Consider the following 21,061-nt stretch of genomic DNA (forward strand, 5'->3'; position numbering starts at 1 on the left):
AAATATACAATAAAAACCATGGTTCGTGAACTTCATCCGTTACTGAAGATAGTTTGCCATGTGAAATATTCATAATCCGAATTTTCTGTATAGTAATTAAAGTAAAATGAATTAAACCATTCCGGATACCAAATAGTTGCTTGGAAAACAATGCTTTGCAAAGCCAATGAAATTCATTAAATAATCAGATACACAAAATTAGCATATATTTAACACTGTACTAAACGTATATAATATAATAAAACTTGAATTAAATTTTACCACATCTCTACGAGGTAAAGATGACGGCTTCAGTAGAAAACGATGAAGATGCTAAAAGCGCAAAGTCTTATCGTTTGAAAAGGAAATTCTAGTCCATAAAAAATATTAGGCAGCTGCTGTATTTCCGGTTCTTGTTTCTTCTTCTTTTCTCTTTATCTTAACACTACTTGCCTCTCCTTGAGAATCGCTAAGCCTTCGTTCCATTAAAATATGTCCACTCTGATTTGTTTCTGTCTATGTCCTTTCCCCATTTTTCACAAATTTCGCGAATCACATAACTAGGAGCATCTTCTTTTCTGTCTTCTTCTTCTAAAAGCATTTCCGCCACTGCGTTTAAGTCATTTTGAAGTATCATTTGTTGCCAACTTGCTTGTTCGTATGAAGACATCATTCATCTTCCAAGATACTTTCCGTTTGGAAACTTTGTTCGTAATCCAAGGCATTTGCGACATATGATTTGCTGCATTTCAAATAAATTCTGAACCCATTAGCTATAGAAAACTTGAAGAGACAATCAAGAATCATTTAAATGGACGTAAACAAAGAAACGTTCATCAAGAATGTATAATTCATCCACAAATTCAAAGGAACGCAGATGCAAATCAGTTGTTTTTGTTATTGTTTTTTTAAGTCTAAACAAAATTGAACGACTTGAACTTCAAACGTTCTTTAAAATACAAAGATATTCACCAACAGAACATTTCGCTTCTGTAAACAATTCATAACTATGAATGTAAAAAATTTATTTGTACATTAAAAAGAACAAGGATAAATTCCTTATAAATTAAAATAACTAGAAAGAGATTTCTCAAGTACCATATTTCATTTTAAATTTTGATTGAATATATATACTTTATATTTTAGCCCGCTCACAAAATAATTAACATTTCAGGAAAGAAGTATAAGATTTATAACAAAGCAGAAATATAGCTTTTGTAACTAAAAGAACTGTAAAACACGAATAAAATTATTACATTTAAAAACGAATTTTAACTCTTCAAAAAGAGAAGGGCAAAATGCTCATGTAGTTATTTATGTGTTCATACAGTATCATTCAGAAACATTTAAATAATGAAATTAAATTTCCGTTTGACCCTTAAAAAGTTCCAAAACTCAGTTCAAAATATTCTAGTTTGCATATTTAAATAGTGGTAATAAAAAGTAAAACCTATGGAAAAAACAATCAGTTGATGAAATTCCAATATATGTCACGGAGCTGACAAATTGTAGTTTGAACGTCTGACGCCCTTATTATCCATAAAATACTTTCCTCATTTGTGAGAAGAGAACTCCGTAAATCAATGTTCACTTCATTTTTTAATGATGATAGAATCTTCCATTCGGAGTTCAGAATTTATTGTATATGTAAAATTTCACCTTGGATTGTTTGTTCATTAACTGTATTTAAATTTATTGATAACTTGCTGAATGTAATTTTTCTTTCTTTCCAAATATTCGTAGTAATTTAAAAAGAGTTAATTTAAGTCTAACGAGCAAAAATAAATTCTTCTTTTATAAACGTTTTTCAATGTCTAATCAGATAATTCTTTCGTATTATTTGCATAAGCAAGCACCTTCGACTTATCAATGAGTTAAACCTATCATGTTTAAGCAAAGTATTATCCTTTCTTTCACTTAAGTGCAATTAAAAGTTGCTGATATGGGATTTAGATTATAACGCATTTCATTAAACCATTCCGTTTCTTACAATTCAAACTAAAGCACATTACATGAAACCATTCCACCCCAATCGGTGATGACGTCATTAAATTTGTCTGACATGCCTGGATAACATTTCCATGAAAAGTAAAAGCGCCCTTGTCTCGCACCATATACAGTGAAAATTAACTAATTCGACATGTCATGGAGCAAACGATTTTTTCGAATTATCGAGGTAGAGTAAAATAAAAAGAAAATCTGAAAGCTTTTAGATTTTATATTAAGTCCATAGGAGCGTTTCTAAACGTTTTCCGTCTTACCTTTTTTATTAAATATCAAGTTTTTCGCACTTAAAGCACATAAAATTCAATTCAACAGCAATACCACAAAATTGGCTTAGCATAACATAGCTTTAGAATTTCCGATGGGCAGTTTCCGTACAGTGATGTTATTGCTTTGAAATCGTTGAATTTGTTAATCCTAAATTCTTTAAAGTTTTGTAAAATATGAAACAGATAATAAAACAAATTCGAAAGTCAAAATTCGGGCTTCTAGGTGCCCATCTTCGTGTGGAGGATTACGTTATTCAAAATTTGATGGCTCTGGGTACTGTTTTTTTTTTTTTTTTTTTTTCTTAATGCTTAAAACATACATACATTCATGCACATTCTTCATTATTTTATTTCTTTAGTTTAAATATAATGCAGGAACATAATGGTGGCAACAATTTAAAAAGTGATACGTTGTTTAAAGTAAACCGGCGCAAAATGCCGTTTCGAGATTAATAGCCCTTCATAGTTATTGCTCCTTTGCATTAAAAGGAAAGAAAAAAGAATAAAAAGGTTAAAACGGGAGAAAAAAATGGAAAATAAAATTTTTAATTTATTTAAATAAATTTCTAAAGAATTTCTAAAAACGCAATTTCCTAATTATTTCTTACTTCAATACGCAGTTTTTAAAAGCTTTTTGTAATACACATATTGAATAAATACATATTGCAATGACTAAATATGTTTCAACATATTGACAAACAATTCTTATCAAGCATGTTTAAAAACCTCCTGACTACTAATTTGTATTATTGAAGACAAATTATTTTCAACACTCTTCAAGTGTTTGATTGGAGTTTCTGTGCGCTCTTAAACATGAAAAAATGGAGAATTGTATCAACAATTTTTTAAGCTCCTATGTGAGTCCGAAAATAATATTCATTTTCTGAATGATTTTTCTCATCAAACGTATCTGTACATTTAAAAGTCTGTTATGTGCTTAGAATTTCTATTTCGCTCATTTTGCCTGCATGAAGGAAACCGTTATCCATTGTGAGATGTAGTTCGGATTCTAAAGCTCCATTTCTTCTCTTGGAAAACTCAAAGTAAAGAAAAATCATTTTGGGAGAGACACAAATTTATCCGGACTTAAGCGAGTCTCTGTTTTGTGATGTCGACTAAGATGGGTTTCATTTCATACAATAATAGCAAACGCATTCTTATGAAAAGGCGAGTTGTGCAAAATGTCAATTTATGTGAGAGTCAAGAGAGTGGTTTTACTGTATTTTCTACGGGATATAGCAAAATGCATTAGAGGATTTAAATTTGATTAATGCTAAGTTATTTCCAATTAACATAAAATGTAACCATATGATAACTATTTTGTAAATATAATAACAATTGAAGGAGCTTCATGCTTCTTCAAGCAATTTTTTCCCATTGCCAGAAAGACTCCTCTGAATTCTTCAGCACATCTGATGGAATCTGCATAATTGCAATGTGCTGATTCACTCATTCAACACATCAATAAAATGAGATCAATTCCCATTAATCCTAATCCGCTGAAACTGCAGCTATGTCTGAGTGGCAGTATCATGGATTTTAAAATGCACTCCAGAATAAATCCTCTTCGATAACTACCCTGCAGATATTAAAAAGCAAACTAAATGACAGTAAGAGCCGCTCTTTAGAACTCTGAAATATTCAAGAACTACAACTAAATTTCTCAAAAAGCGAGGCTATGTATTTATCATCTTTTGAATTTTTTTAAATAGTTTTTAAATAGGGAAAGAAAAGTGTTTGAACTAAAAACGACTGTTCCTAAGAATTATATCTAAATTCTTCAAAAAACATCTAATTTATGTTAAATATCTACAGTGATGTTCGGACTAAGATCAGGTAGCTGATAATTCTTTCCTACTATTTTTTGCTCGATTGGATCTCGAGCCTTCTGAGTCTCCCTCCATGTGGGAAAGAATGCAAGGAATTCCAGTATTTCCCCGCTCTTGTTTTCGTGTGGAGTTCAATCTGAGGAAAAACATAGCAGATTTTTTTTTTTATTTCAAGCTACAAATGTTACAAGTTAATGTGAAAACGTAATGATGATAATGAATACGTTTTGGAGTAATTTAGAATAATTTATAAGAATAATTTACAATAAAAGTATTTTCTAGATTTTTATAGGGTTAAAATGTTACCCTATTAAAATGATGAACGATTTTCAGTGTTATATAATTGTAAAGAGGTTAAAACATAAAGCAACAGCAAAACATTGTTAGGAATTGGCACTTGATAAACTAAATACAAGATATTTTTTACGTATACTTTCTTGCGAAAGTTAGAAACATATAATTCTTTACATATGTATAATGTTTTAAATTGAGATTTAAATGAAACCATTAAATAATAAACGACAGAAACTTTCTTTTAAAAAAATCTGTCATTTATTTTTTATCTGCTTCAAATAAAAAAATAATGCATGTTTTATGAACCAGATATCCTGCTTCATCAGTGCGTTCTTTTTTTCCCATTTCAGACGGAAAATATTTAGAGGAAGCACAGAGAAACTACGATGACTATACAAGTACAATGAACGTCATCACATGAATTTCAAATATGTTGTAAGCATATGGAAAACACTAACATATGTTTATAAAAAAGTTTTTAGTGGCTAGCTGTGTTTAGGGAATTAGTAATACGACATAAGACTAACATGAGATTAGTACAAAATTTACAACCTAGTAGATTTTGCCATTATAAATTAAACGCAACGAATGCAACGACAATTAAACGCAACGACTACAGTGCAACGTAATTCATTATTTCTGATTTAGCATAAATTATGATTAAGAATAAAATACGAGATTGTACAGAACACTCGACTGTGATCCAATTATTAAACTTCAAAGAGAAATGACTTATATTTCTATAGAGCTGTTTCTAACTAATCCAACAATAATTTTGTTATTACGTAATTATTAATATAATGGAAATTATTGAATAAATTTGGATACACGTTTATGAGAATTTTTTATCTCCATATTCACATTCATCTGTCAGTGCATCACAAAACCACTAAAGCATTATTCACTCAGTAACTGCTAGATATTATCAAAATCTAGATTTTAAAATTTGTGAATACATTTCCTTCTAATTTAGGTGAAAGAAGTAAAAATAATTGTAACAAAGAAAACTGTCAGTGTCATTATTTTATCCAATTTTTTTCCACAAAAGTGTTTCAATTTTAATTATTCGTGTACAAATAGATTTATAATTCTTTCTTTAATTTTTATTTCCCTTATCTTCTTCTAACAAGAACAGAGTTTTGTGAAAATAGAGGTTTCATTTTTATTGCAAAAAATAAAAAATGACAACCATTATTCTTTTCAGCCATTAATTAGTAAAACAAAGTTGTCAAAAAACTAATTCTGCCATTACAGCAAATCTTAATTAAATCAAGCTCCGAAAAATATTAAATCAGTTAGAGATTATTTTCCACATTGAAAATCTCCTTCTAGAGGCTTACGGAACTTCCAAATATAGTGTCCAAATATGGAGACTAGCATTCAGTTTTGGGACTTTCATTACGCTTAAACCTCTGGCCTCTAGTGAGAACACGATACGTGACGCATACATACATGCATCAAGAGTGTACATTATTTATTTACTGCAGTATATCTTCTCCCTCGACTCTCCAAGCTTTCTTTTGTTCAAAATTTGCCAGAAATCCCAAAAGGTAAAAGTTATAAAAATACAAGGTCTAACAATATCTGTACTTAGTGTATAGGATTGAAAAACTTTTTCACTTCAATGCGCATGTCTGGATCTTAGGAAAAGCCACATCGAAATAACAAACTGGATCATCCTGAATCTACACATATATTGGTTAAGCAATCAGGAACATTGAAGCGCATGATATAGTAAAGCCAGAACGAAGCATTACTTAGAGGATGAAAAAGTTCCTCGTCCTCAGCCGGTGAAATATTTTCCAGAGTGTAGATGATATATTTGGAATTTTTTTAACCTTCATAAGTTCTACTAAAAGAAGCTTTCTGAATATTTATATTACTATGCCACATTTTGACTTTTGTAAGTCCGAAAGTGGAATGTAGGTAAAAACTTATGGCCTTTTCTATTAGATTTGCGAGCGAGGTGGGGTTATAAGGTATTCAACTAGCAATAATCACGCCTCGGTAGAACTTCACTGGCTGTGGTACTGCCTCTGTGGAAAGCTGGGGTTATAAGGTATTTTCTATCTCCTTTCTGCATGCTTTCGTGGTGTAATGGTTAGCACACTCGGCGCGTATTCGAGAGGTCCAGGTTCGAGTCCGGGCGAGGGTATGGTTCGTTTTTCACATCTCCCTCTTAAAATAACCTAATAAATCTACATTGGCCACGGAACTAAAAAAGTGGTGAATGATAATTCTTCAAAACTAGGATTTGGAGATTGGGTTTATTAATCCCCAGTCCTTTAAAGAGGGGAACTATACAGTACAAAGTCCTAATCCGGACTCGTCGGGACTTCGGCGATTCCGGATCAGGGGATTTTCCAGATTATAGATCATCAATTTAAATCTGGTAAGATGGCATGCAGAAATTATACAATTAAAAATATGAAACCGTAATTTATAAAATAAAGAGCAATTATGATCTGAAGGGTATCAAAATTTACCAACAAAAAGCTTAATATTTATTTGCTTACTTTAGTAAACATCTCTATCAATGTAAGTTGTTTAAAATGCTTCGTTTATTGTGCTAATAATTTCTCTTTAATTCTATAAACAGATATAATTTCTTGTTCAGCTACAAAGTTCTACTGTCCAAGTCCTGTAATTGCTGTGTCGAGAATCCCGACTAACTTGTCAATCGAAATTTTTTCGTTTTCAATAACGTTCTCTGTTACTTTCTTCACTATCGGAAGCATTCATGGGTAAACGCTTTACTGGCTTCACGCCCATGCGTAGCAAACGCGCGCATCAAACGCGCATGCGTATGTTTGTGGCTTTGAGGTCCGGATTATAGATCATTCCGGAAAATGGACATCCGAATTAGAGACTTTGTACTGTATAAGGTTAAAAATTTGAATGCTTGCTTCCGTGAATCTTATCACAGAATATATACATCATGTAGTTACTATTGATGTTCGCGAGGAAAGTACTCAAAATTTTAAACTCTGGTAATATTTTGAAAGAAATTCAAACACGGCTAGAAACAAACGGTAGCCCACTTGGCGCATATTCGACAGCTCCAGGTTCTATTCCTGCCAAGGAATTGCTGATTTTCCACATAAAAATAATTGAATTAATAATAAATAAATAAAACATAATAACATTAAAATAACCTAATAATTCCACAGGGTTATTGTACGCACTACAAGTAGCTCAGTGGATTTTATTTTCCCGAGTTATCGAAATGGAAGTTATACTTCTACGCAGAAAATCTCAATAAGATTTAACTTAAAACTTTATGACTCCCCATTTGAAAATTAAAAACACCACACATAACACTCCACTTGATTATGCTTAAATTCACACTTCAGTATTACTCTAAGAGGAACCACAAATCTAATTTTAACTTGCTAAGCTTTTACCTTAGCTTACAGAGGAATTCTCCAGAATCATATACTGCAGCCAAGTTCAAACATCAATAACCAGTAGCTACTGCTTTTTAGAGGCTCCATCCTTCAGCTTTCTCTGCCTCACCAAAGTACAGATTCGGCTGACATTCTTCAGAGAGCGGCCAACTTCAGATAAGCTCATACATTAGCCAACTGCAGGTAATTTTTCGGTTTCCAGTTAACCTATTTATATCCTTAGGCTTGTCTCAAAAGTCCATCTAAACATCTAGATGAAACGAGCTGCGTGACTAAATGATAGAAAATATGCAAATTGTTGCAAAGTAAATAAACTTTTCTGAGCGGTTTATTATGCAAAACCTGAAATGTTAATCTTTAATTTTTTATTGTAATAATAAATATAATTATTATAATAAAAATCAGCGATTTTATTTTTGAATATTATAATACATATAGCAATAGCTGTCCGATTTGGAATATTGAATCTGTAAATATGGCTGATTGAATCCATTTAAAATGCTGGCTTATGAAGGCTTATGAATATATATATACTATATTTTTCTTTTCAATTATCTTTGAGCTAATACGAACGTGTAATGACAAAATATAAGGAACTGTTTCACATAAAGCCGAAAAACTTTCTGTTGGAATTCCTTTTCAAAAGCATCACTATGTTTAACTAGATAGCTGTGTGGTAGCCGATGCTTTGCGGTAGTATACTGAAATCGATCCGTAAGAAAAGAAACGATTTTGCAATTCTTTAGCTTTCCTGCTAAGTTGAAATTTACAGCTTATTTCGTAAAATTATATTTTATTATACATCTTAGCCGCCCAGATGATATAGTGGTTAGGGAAGCCTACAGCGAAACTGAAGGGCCTGGATTCGAATTCCGGAAAAGGCATGCATGTTATAAATGTAAAATGTCTTTGCGGCTTGGAGCACTCCTATTATATGGTGACCCAAAAGGTCCTCTCATAATACAGTACCTTTTCAGCTCAAGTTTTTATAGTCAATATTAACTCTTTTTTTTTTCAATTACCGAATTAGACTTTTTCAGAGTTATCTATATCCATAAAATATACCATAGCTTTTTAACTTCCTATGTATGTGTTTTTGCTTTACACACAAATATAAAAGATAATTTTAAAATATCGAAGAAGATAAAAATTAAATTAAATACGACTGTTGGTTGTTCATTTGTTTCCAAACGTTAAATTTATTATTGTTTCTGACTACATATAATTTAGATTGTGTAAAAGATTTTATTTAAGTTAATAAAATTAACAATAAATGATTATTTTTAAATTAACTTTTATGCCGCTTTTAGAAGACATTTGTTAGACCAAAAACTGTCGAACAAATCTAGGTGATGACTAATTATAGTTAAACATATTTTAGTTTGAACGCCATTATACAATTAAACATTTCGCCCCAGGGAATATGAAAAATAAAGTACACCCTCACATGGATTCAAAACATGGATCTTCCAGGTATTGACTAGAAACATGTATACTTATAACAACGTATACTTACAGCACTAGAACATGCATGGCGGAATATTTTATTCTTTACCAACATCCTTCGTTTAACATGCATGTATGTAATACCGTTTTCTACATTGATAACTGATAATAAAATAACTAAGAATATTTTGGAAAATAGAACAAATTTCACAGATGTTTCGCATAAAATCTCGAATTCAGGGTTATTACGATTGCACGTGTGCTTTTTAAACTAAATACAGAAAAGAAAAATGAACTCTTGCAGCCGATATAAAAGAAGATATACGTTACATTTACCACATTCATAATACCACATTTGCAAAAAAGTCCATTATCCTTCCTTTTTATTTCGCTGCACAGATGCGGAATGTTTCAAAAATATCTCTGACTTTAAAATGAGAACCATTTTCTTTCATGCAATACAATTCTTTGAGTCGCTTAATCCGCTGCTTTAGCTCTGAAATTTACATACAGGTAGGAAAAAGATTCAGACAGAATTTAGAATAAGTTCATTGTTATAGTTTATACTCATGACTTTTTTATTTATTTTCAATGGTTACAAATGTATTCAGGATGAAATTCCTCCAGTTGAGGTAGAATATTTCTGAATGAATGCATGCGTAATGTTAACAGTATATTGAATTAATAAACATGAAACCTAACTTCAAAAATCAGTTTGGATTTTGGTACGAAATAAAGCAAGGCCATAAAAAAAGCCTATAATCACGTAATTTAAATACATTAATGAGTTTATGTTTCGAATAAGAGTATCTTTATGTATATAAATATTCCGATGAAAAGTGTTTCTATATACATAGGTTACAAAAACTGTTTAAGCTATTTTAAGCAAAAATCTGTTTTCATGCTATGCCTAATTTTTATTAAACTAGCTGAAGTACCCTGCGTTGCTCCAGTTTTACACAGAGTGGAGACGCTTCAGTTAAGGAAATGAAGACTTTTTTTTTTTTTTTCGAAATCCTATTTTCGAAGTTTTCGAGAAAAGCTTATAGGCAACATATTTAAATTCGACTCTACAGGTTCTAAACTCTTCTGTAAAGTTCTACACAGTTCTAAAGAGAAAAGTAACACGGCGTCATCTAAAGGGTTTTAGTAAAAACTGATCCTTGCTTTGTTACCGGTTATGGATTTTTCTTTCTTTGAAGGGGAGGGGGAACCACCTACCACTTTGGAATATTTCTACATTTATTTGGATATTTCTACACTCTTCTCAACAGTAAACGAACATGGTGTCATTTAACGGTTTTAGTCAGACCTTATAGATCGAATGCAACAACGGCGACGTGAACCTAACATGGGCAACATAATTTCAAAATTCAAATTATGCATAAATATATTTATATAGATTTTTGTAACATAAAAATTATGAATTCCTTGCTTAACATTTATGACTTCCACTGATAGCGAGAACACAACAGCGGAGGCGTGAATCAAAGACGGGTGATGTGCATACAAGATGGGGGTCAAGAGCGCAAAATTTCATCAAGGTCGGAAAAACTGTAGATTTGTATGAATTACACGCACACAAACAGGAAATGAGCACTCTTCATTATTTATATAAGATAGATAGACAGATAATTTTTATGAACCCAGTCAGTGTAAATTCACGCTTTCAGCTAGTAATTAATAATAACTGAAGTGAATCTTTTCTTACTGCTTTTGAATCGTTTAGTTTGTTAATTAATAATAATAACTGAATAAATAATATCTGAATAAATTTTAAAGAAGTAACTGTACGCTTCGGTAAATTATAATACACTTAAAAATACTTTACGTTGAACAGTGACAACGCTATTCTGTTAAATCGGTCAGTTTTTGTATTAAATCCGAAAGCTATATATTGTGCGTTTTGCTGAATGGTAACACATTTCTTTTATACCTCCAAATGTTTCGATTAAAGTTGAAAAGTATCTTACGCTTGGCAGATATCATAAACAAAGATTATAAATCGCTCAGTTTTTAATCAAATTTTCCTTAAATTAGCGTAAAATCTATCTATAATAAAAGTGTGGGCCCCATTTGGGATGTTTTTTGAGAAGTCGTATGCAGACAGTGACCTACGTCTTGCTTTCATTGTCAGGTCTGCCTAATGGCATCAAGATCGTAATAAAATTGCAGATTTGCATGTAAAGCAAACATACAGACACTCTTCTTTATTTATATAGATTTTAAACAAATGCATGTATTGAAATTGAATATGAAAAACGGTACTATCATCATAGGCTACCCTAAACCATTTATCAAATATTAAAACACTGAATTTTTGAAAGGATAATTCATACATGAAAAGGATGGGGAATTTTTCAAGTATTCCTCATTGCTAAAAATGTTCTATATATTAAGGTATCACGTTATCTAAATATTTAGTTTCTAGATTTTCAACTTCATTAGATAATAACATTTTCAACTTTATTAGACAGCAACATTTTCAATTTTATTAGATAATAACATTTACACCACATTCCACAGAGTTTGTAGAAAAGTTTCGATTAGCCTCATTTGTCAAGAAGAACCTTAAGGTCGAAATTTCAAAGGAATATTACCGGATCAATTATTCAATAGCACTATTCTGGGTAAAGAACGTAGACGTTTGGAGTAATTTTGTAAATAACAAAGTTTCAGAAATTAGAATCCTAACGGAGCATGAAAATTCGCACCATGGTTCCGGGTGCAGAAACCCAGCCGATATGCCATCAAAAGCATGTTCTGTGAAGAAACTTATTGAATAAAGATGGGAAGAGGGCCCACCTTTGTTGGCACTACCAGAAGAATGGCCTCGTTCTATCCCAAACGATTAGAAAGAAGAGGTTAATAAACGTAAAGCAATTATAGTTTCGTTAAGCAATGCCAGCTATATGCCTTCATGATTCTTTGGCTATTTTTTCAAAATATAAGAAAATACTGAGAATGATAGGGTGAATACACAGATTCATAGGAAATACCCGAAAGAGGAATTAAAAGTTTATGAATTGACGAGAGCTGAGAAATCTATTGTGAAGATTATTCAACATGATTCTTATTCATCTCATGATATTAAGATGCTGAATTCAATTAGTGTATTAAAAGGTGATGAAAGCATTTTACATGTCAAATCCAAGTTGACTGAAAGAAAAGACCATGAAAATTCTATTTATTCGACGTTAGTTCCGAAGAATCATAAGACAGTGGAGATATTAATAATTGATAAACATCTATGAATATCTTAAGCAAGAATTCACGTACTGATATCAAAACGTAGAGAGACGTTTGGGATCCGGAAACCAGAGCTATGATTCGAAGAGCTTTATATGGTTTCAGTTGCAGGAGACATGGACGTAAACGACTACACATGTGCCTACTACTTTACCAGAAAACAGAGTTAGAGATTATCAGAGTTGATTTTAGCTAACCCATTAATTTTGAAGGATAAAAGAAAGGCTTGGATTTTACTTTTCACCTGTGCTGTTAACTGATCTTGCTCCTTTCAAACTCAAGGTTTTTTACTTGGCCTGAGAAGATTTATTGCCCATAGAGGGAGAGACCATCGAAAATTTATAGCGACAAGGGAGGAAATTTTATCGGAACCGATTAATCTCTTGAGATCGCTTAATTTAAATACCATCGAGTTTGAGCCGCCACAAACAAGATCGACTGGATTAGAACATTTGAGCTGCAGAAACTTCCGTTGGAAGCAATAGCTGCTACAGCACAGCCAGTAGAAACTACGCAGTTACCTGAGCAGCCTTTAAATATCAGAATTCACGATGTCATACCACGTTTCAACCCTAAAGAAGATGAAATAAGTTTATTTGGGGTGTTATTTGAGCATCAAGCTAAAATGATGAATATACCTGCTGAAATTCAAGTGACTCAACTTATTTCATTGCTGCCTCCTGACATTGTCCAGCTTATTGCTAGAGAACCAGAAGAGGGCGCAAAAAAGTATGAATATGTAAAACCTTTAATGTTACAAAGATTTAAATTGAGTGCGGAAAAATTTCGACAACTATTTAATAAACACCAAACATCTACTGAAAGTACTTAGTGTGATTTTTAAAGAATTATTTAGAAGGATGGCTTAACGGATTAAACATTAAAACTTTTGAACAGCTAAAGGATCTCATGCTGTTTCATCAAATTAAAATGTGTACTTCTCCTGATTTCAAAGAACATTTAATGAATGAATGGACTACCATCATTTCACCTACTGAGATGGTTAAGAAAATTGAAAATTTTGAAGCTGTTAGAAAAACAATAAACCAGAAATTTTCTGCCAATCAAACTGAGAGAATTAACAAAGGATCATTTAAACCTCACTATGATAATTTTGTGAGAAAATATCCGCCTCATTTTAAGAATTCTGATAAATGGGATGATTCAAAATACCAGAAAGATCACCGACAAAGAAGTCAATTTCAAAACAAGAACCAAGAAAATTTATATGACAAAAGATATCGACTACGTTGTTTCGAGTGTGGGTCATACGAACATTTTAAGCCTCAGTGCCCTCGCTTAAAACCAAATGGAAAGGTAAATTCCGTATTTCCGAATTATTATTTGTTAGATACATATACAATTAACGGTTTTGTTAATGTGTATGAAATGCCTATTCTTCGAGAAACAGGAGCCACAGTAGATGTTATTTCTCGAAAATACATAGATAACGTAAAAATGACTAGAGAACATGTCTGGGTGCAATATCTTTTATATGACCATTTAGTATGTCTACCGTTAGCTGAAGTTGAAATAAGTTGTGAACTTGGTCATATAAAGGCAAAGGCAGCTGTTGTTACAAATGATCCCGGCAGATATGTATAACATTATAAAGGATACTCAGAGTTGTCATATTCAATGACAATGCAAGTAGCAGATAAGAACAAAGGTTCATCTCGCAAAGAGCAAACACTATCTGACAAGAAAGAGCTGACAAAATTAAACGATTCTCGGTTAAAAGTTCTAGATGAATTGCCAAGCTCTGGAGTTGAGATGCAAGTCAAGGAGAATTTTTTAAAGAAACTAAACAGACAAGAGCGAGTTGTTGAAGAAGTAAAACTGCCGCAAAAGCCTCTATTACACTCACCTGATTTCAATAAGGCATTTGATTTGCAAACTGGTGCTTCAAACTGTGATATGGATGTCATTATAGCTCAGAAAGATGAACGAGGCAATGAACATCTAGTATTCCACCTCAGTAAGAAGTTTACAGAAACTAAAACAAAATACTCTACCACAGAAAAGGAATGCGCCGCCATAATTTTTGCTGCAAAGAAACTGCAATGTTATTTAGACTAAATTCCTCATGATGACCGATCATAATCCCCCTAGTTTGGCTCAAAAATAATTTGAGTCTAAATCCACGACTTATGAGATGGGCACTAGTACTACAACCCTACAGTTACATGGTCGTCTATCGACGTAGTAAAAACCATAAAAATGTAGACGCATTAAGTCGTACTCCCTGGCCTGATTAAATAATTATTTACCTATATCGATAAAAAAATATTTTGTTCTTTCCTCTCTTCCTTACTGTATATTATGTTATATGTAGTATTTCAATTATGTATTGTTGTTTTGAAAAAAAAAATTATTTAATTTATGTTTTAAAAAAATTATTAAACTTAAATTTATACAAATATAAATTAACGTTTATCTGGAAAGGGTTGTAATATTTTGTTATTTTAACAAAAAAATATATATAATTATTGAAGTGGCAACGCCATATTTGCATGATGTAACTGTTGCTCAGCAACAGAAGAAATTGTTTAAAAATTGTTATTCTGAAGTTTTACCAGTAGTAGATGTATGAACATTTTTGCCACTAAAGAATTGTATTCAAATTACCTGTCTCCGTAAACTAAAAATAAAATTTATGTTTTACTAAGAAGATTATCTGTTATTTTGTCAATTGCTGCAAAATAGTACATTACAACGTAAATAAATGTTGGGAGTGAGCATCTCATACAATCGCTTCTCTAAGGCGATTATCGTCACGGAAAAGCGAAATAATTTGGAGCTGTGAGAGTTTTTAGGGTGATTTCACTATAATTTAAAAAAACGTAGAAAAAAAGACTACTTTAATTGTTATAAATAATAAGATTATGCTTCAAAGAAATTATTTTTACCCTGAATGCCTAAACTCCTTTTTTCCCGTATCAGCTTCAGTAAAAATCTCGTCACTTTATCTTAACATCACATATTGGCTTCGTAAAAAAAAACGCGTCATTTTATGTTAACATCTCTTCTTCAAAATAAAATAAAATAAATTCAAATTCATAGATCTATGACAAGGAATTTTTCGTTGCCTTTTTCAACACTTTGAATAATCTGAAATGGAGGAATCTCAATTTAAAGCATGATGTACTAAATGCATATACTTATGTTTTCACCTTTCTCCACTGCATATATCATGGACTCAGATATTGCCCAGAATACCAATTTTATGCTTCGAAATTGAGTGTCTTTTCACGGCCAAAAAACTCATTACCCGAATTAACGCTGTGCTTTTTACACCGCGAAGATGCTCAACTAAATTGAAACACAGAAGATCGATTTCTTTCCTAGGATCTTTTAATCAACTTTTGGTTTAATTACATTAGCGAACTCGGAAGGAAAGCTATAAAAAGGCTGATAAAAAATATGTCCGGATCCAAAAGAAAAACTTCATAAGATGAAATAAACTTGGTTAGTTAATCCTTTAAGGATAAAATGAATGAAAGCGAATCAGATAATTTCGTTTCATTCAACTTATTTTTAGCCTCACTTTTCACCTTTTAGGCGATTAGTGGGTTATTTTCGGACCTCTTAGCAAAACGCATTTTATCCTAAAATGCTTAAAGGCTAAGAGCTATATTATCTGATATTTCAATTACGTCGTATGACAAATGAAATCAAGTTGCAAAGTAGTTCACATTTAGCTTTTCTGAGCTCAATTTTAAATGCCATTTTTCTTTGTGAAACCAAATAAAAAAGCTAAATAGAAGGCATAAACTGAGGATTGATTTTTCAATGATTTCTTCTGTTTATAACGGAATAACCAATCCAGAGAAAATTCACTGCTTGAGTTTGGAAAACAAAACATTTAAATAGTCCGAAACGTAAATTTTCCACTTTATAATAATACATATTATTCGCATACTTGCTTGTTATTCATCAAGGCATAGAGAGGTTCAAACGTCAGTCAGTTTTTTAAATTTATAAAATTGAGCAGAAAGATGTAACGGAGAGCAGTTTGCTCAAAACAGAATAGCAGTTATGAATGTTAATTTTTTTAGAGGCGATAAATTTAAATTCAAATTTTCACCGACCAGGGATGCTGCCTATATCAACGCTAAGAGCCACAACCAAATTAACATTGAAAACGTAAAATGACATTGTATAATGACGTATGATAATGCTGAAATCGTATGATCGTCGTTTTGTTGACAGATATCCTGCGCAATTATAGTTACTATATATGACATTTTTAACGTCGTTTTCATTACTGTCAGTAAAGTACAATATTTTCTTTCCATAAAATGTTAAAGTGAATATATGAATCTCCAACACATTCCTCTACTTGTTATGTTTTCCTTTTAGGACGGCAGTCCATTACACCCTTGAGTTTGATATTCGTGTTTTATTAAATCATTAAGACTTTCAGACCACCTTGTTTAAATGATTAGAAAAAGGAAATCGAACACTTAAATGCATTTTCTTAGTTTGAAATTTTCATGTACTTAAATTGTACTTCTAATCATTCATAAAAATTAAAATCAAGAGCATTGTAATAAAACGTTTAACGTTTCAGACAGTTGATGGTAACTTAGAAAAGTAAGGAAAATTAGAAAGCCAAACTTCAGTTTTTGCTTTGCGTCCCACCCAGTAATGGTAGCACTGTCGTCATACTTTGGACTACAGACTTAGGCAGGAATGTCCAGAATAGCTTAATATAGTATAGCGAATGAACTCGTTAATATTCCGCACAATTGTTTGCATGATACTAAATAAAACGAAATACATTTAAATTTCTTTGGTCGCTAAAATCTTTAATTACTTTATATTAATAATTTTCTCATACAATTTCACAGTGCAGCAATAACATAAATATTTCACAAATGAAATATGGCCCAAGTCATTGGCATAACTAATACGCAATGTTAAGCATCCACCATATGTTTACATAATTATTAGGAACTGCTAGTTATCCATTTACAAATCAATGAGAGCTCATCTTACGTCGATGCTATCTTATAATGCATCTTTTTCTTAATTCTTTTCTATTTCTTTTAAATCAGCAAAACAACTCGTTAATATTTCGATATGAGAATTCATTCTGATTCCACTAGCAGTTGGTAAAGTGAATCAAAATTGTTTTCCTTACCAAAATTAATTTGTATATTTATTGTAAAGATTACTCTATTTGCTTTTTAATATGAATTAAAGATAATTCATTTAAAACATAGCTTGCTATACGAATCATCTTGAAAAGAAATATGTAGTCATTGATTAAAATACGAATATTTAAATTTTACTAAAGATTCTGTACCTTCTTAGGAATATATTTACATTTTTAATTCAAAATAAAATACTTAAATATAACAAATTATATTTCTCACAGGATTGGACCCTGAACAACATTTCTATGCATTCATGCAATTCTTTGAATATTTTGTAACAGCATGATGCATTCCTTGTTATCTTTTCAGCCATAATAAAAATCAAAACAGGAGTTCCGTCTAAATACTACAGTATCTAGTTTGAGAGAAAACAATCAGATAACATTTTCGCTGTTCCCAAAACTAGATGCCATCAAAATCCAAAAGCACCATTTTCCAAAGAAAGTTACATTATTTCATTAAAAATGATTCATTCTTAACATATATAAATAAGAAAAAAAGATCAAAGGTGTTATAAAGAAGATTAAACGGAAAAGAAAAACATTTCTCCAGATTTCCCATTGGAAAACATACCACGTTTCCGCAATGAACCGTTTAGTCACTGAACACCATATGTTTTCACTGATTTGATATTCTGCCTTTCCCAAGAGAATTTCCTTTCCTTTCCATTCATTCCCCCGTGAAGTTAAAAAAGTTATCCCAAGTTCTAAACTACTGTTCACTTTCAGGATTTATTGGAGAGTGACGTGGCAATCATGAAATATTTTACAATTAGGATTTCAGTAAGAAGACATATTTTATAGTTCCGCAATCGATTTCACACTATGTATTGGATAAAATAAATATTTAGTTAAAGTTAGAACATTCTTAATACATGAAACAATAGTTAAAATCGCTATTATTGAGAAAAATATACAATTATACACTGTTTATCATAAATTAAGGAAAAATCCCAAAAATAGCGATAACACCCTCAAAAATAAGCCAAACCGTGTAAAATTTGAATATGTTGCCAAGAAACAGTAGCAGTACCTGAGTAAACTGCAATATGCAAATAAGTGACGCTGCGCTCGGAATACGTCATCTGCAAGGAGAATAAAAGTCAATGTTTAAGAGCAAGCCCACATATTTCACTGTGATAGTGACATCAGAAATCTGAGATAGCCAATTCGTAACAATAACCTCCAGGCATCATTTGCCTGCAGAACTACGATGGTGAGCCATTGGGAGACTAGAGGCAGGATAAAGGCAAACAGAAGTGGCCAGATGGCTAAATGTGAGTCCTTCTGTGGTTCATTGTCTTTTCAGGCGATTTCAAACCACAGATTCGGCCTGTAGGAGGTTCAGCCAAGGACGGCCAAATGCTACGACGAGCGCTGATGACCAATATTTGGCATTATGCGCATACAGGAATAGAACCGCTACTCCAACTCTTCTCCGACTCCCTTGCTGCAGCCACCGGAAGGTTGGTGTCAACGTCAACTATGCGTAGAAGGCTTCATGAAGGTGGTCTGTATGCGAGACGACCAGCCATTTGTGTGCCGCTCACGTCACGGCATAGGAGGGATCGTTTGCAGTAGGCACGACAACATGTCCACTGGACGCTTGATCAGTGGAGGGCTGTTTTCTTTACGGATGAGTCCAGGTTTAGTCTAGAAAGCGATAGTAGGCGTTATTTGATATGGAGAGAACCTGGAACACGTTATCATCCGTCAAACATCCGTTAAAGAGATGCATACGGAAGAGGCAGTGTCTGTGTTTGGAGTGGCATCTCTTTGGGTGGACGCACAGACCTCCATGTCTTTCCAACGGAAACCGCGAATGCTCCGGTTTATAGAGATGATATCCTTGATGTTTATGTGCGCCCATGTGCCGGGGCAATAGGTGATGCATTCCTGTTACAGGACGATAACTCAAGACCACACAGGGCTCGCATCGTAGATGATTATCTTTAACAGGAAACAATTATGCGCATCGAGTGGCCAGCTCGATCCCCGGATTTGAATCCTATCGAGCACGTTTGGAATGATTTAGAGAGACGTCTAGCTGCTCTCACTTTACCTCCTCAGACCCTTGCCGCGCTTGCAACAGCTTTGTAAGAGCAATGCCTCTCGCTTCCTATGGAACTGATAGACCACATAATTGAAAGCATCACGCATCACTGTATGTGCTGTATTGCATCTAGAGGCGACCATATTCCCTATTGAAGGAACGTTTCTTAAAGCAAACTGACACCTTCGATTTGTTCATTTTATATATGTGCTAATGTATATACTACCATAATTGTCTGGTAATTTATTTTTGTGTTATTTGTTACCTTACTATGTGTTGTATATTATGGGTAAGTTTCATAAAATTCTTTACATGTAACTTTTTCAGTAATAGTGATTTTTGTGACTTATACTTAATTTATGATAACCAGTGTACATATTTGTCTTAAATCAAAGTCAATTACTTTCACACTTTATCCAGTTACTAAAAACGAAATATTCCCTCAACTGTGCCCTTTTCAGATGTTTCTGACACTCCGTACTCCCATGGTTTTGCCAGTGACTTGCAAATATCAATTACCCTCATACTCATACATAAATATCAATTACCTCGTAGAAGCCAGACGCTAATCCACAAGCATCATTAGTATCTGACAATATCTTTAGATCAGACAGTGCAAAATGTGATGACTCATTAGCTACATGTATATAAAAATAGATGACGCTATAAAGTATTTTGTTCCTCCTTTTTGCATGCCTTCGTGGGGTAACGGTAGCACACTAGGCACGTATTCGAGATGTTCAGGTTCGAGTCCCGGTGAGCACACTGCATATTGTTCACGTCTCCTAATTTAAAAAACCCCTAATCACTCTTCAGCGGCGTCCGAACTAAAAGGTGGTGGATGATGATTCTTCACCACCAGGATTTGGCGACTGGGTCCCCTTATTTCCAGTCGCCCTCTAAAAGGAGGAGTATATAAGGTACTTTTTCTCTCCTTCCCTTCGCGGTCTAACGGTTAGCACATTCGGCGTGTATTCGAGAGGTCCAGGTTCGAGTTCCGGTAAAGGGCATGGCACATTTTTCATGCCTCCTGCATCAAGATAACCTAATGACCCTACAATGCGGGTAAATGTTTCACTCTACATTTCATCAGTTCATGGATTATCCAAATAGCTTTCGGATAAATAGTCCTAGTGTCTTGGACTTTAGTGTCCAAAAGACTGATTGGACCTTAGTGTCCAAAAGACTGATATCTTAGATACTGATCAAAATTGCCTGCATGTGTCGATAGTTTTATAATATGTGTTGCCTGCGTGTCCACACTCTACTCCGTGAGTTAATAGATTTATATAACCTTTTCGAGATTTGTCACAAGCGACCCGTTTTGTATTACCCATCAAATGTTGTATAAGATGCATAGTTAACTACAG

General features: G+C 32.8%; 1 pseudogene; it reads right to left on the reverse strand.

Moving 5' to 3' along the window:
* Positions 1-6,264: 6,264 nt before the first annotated feature.
* LOC118195711 (U4 spliceosomal RNA) lies at positions 6,265-6,423 on the reverse strand (annotated as a pseudogene).
* Between the last annotated feature and the right edge of the window lie 14,638 nt (positions 6,424-21,061).

Source organism: Stegodyphus dumicola, chromosome 3, assembly GCF_044657685.1.
Source record: "Stegodyphus dumicola isolate Sdum_Otavi_A_Nest chromosome 3, ASM4465768v1".
In the NCBI taxonomy this organism is placed as follows: Eukaryota; Metazoa; Arthropoda; class Arachnida; order Araneae; family Eresidae; genus Stegodyphus; species Stegodyphus dumicola.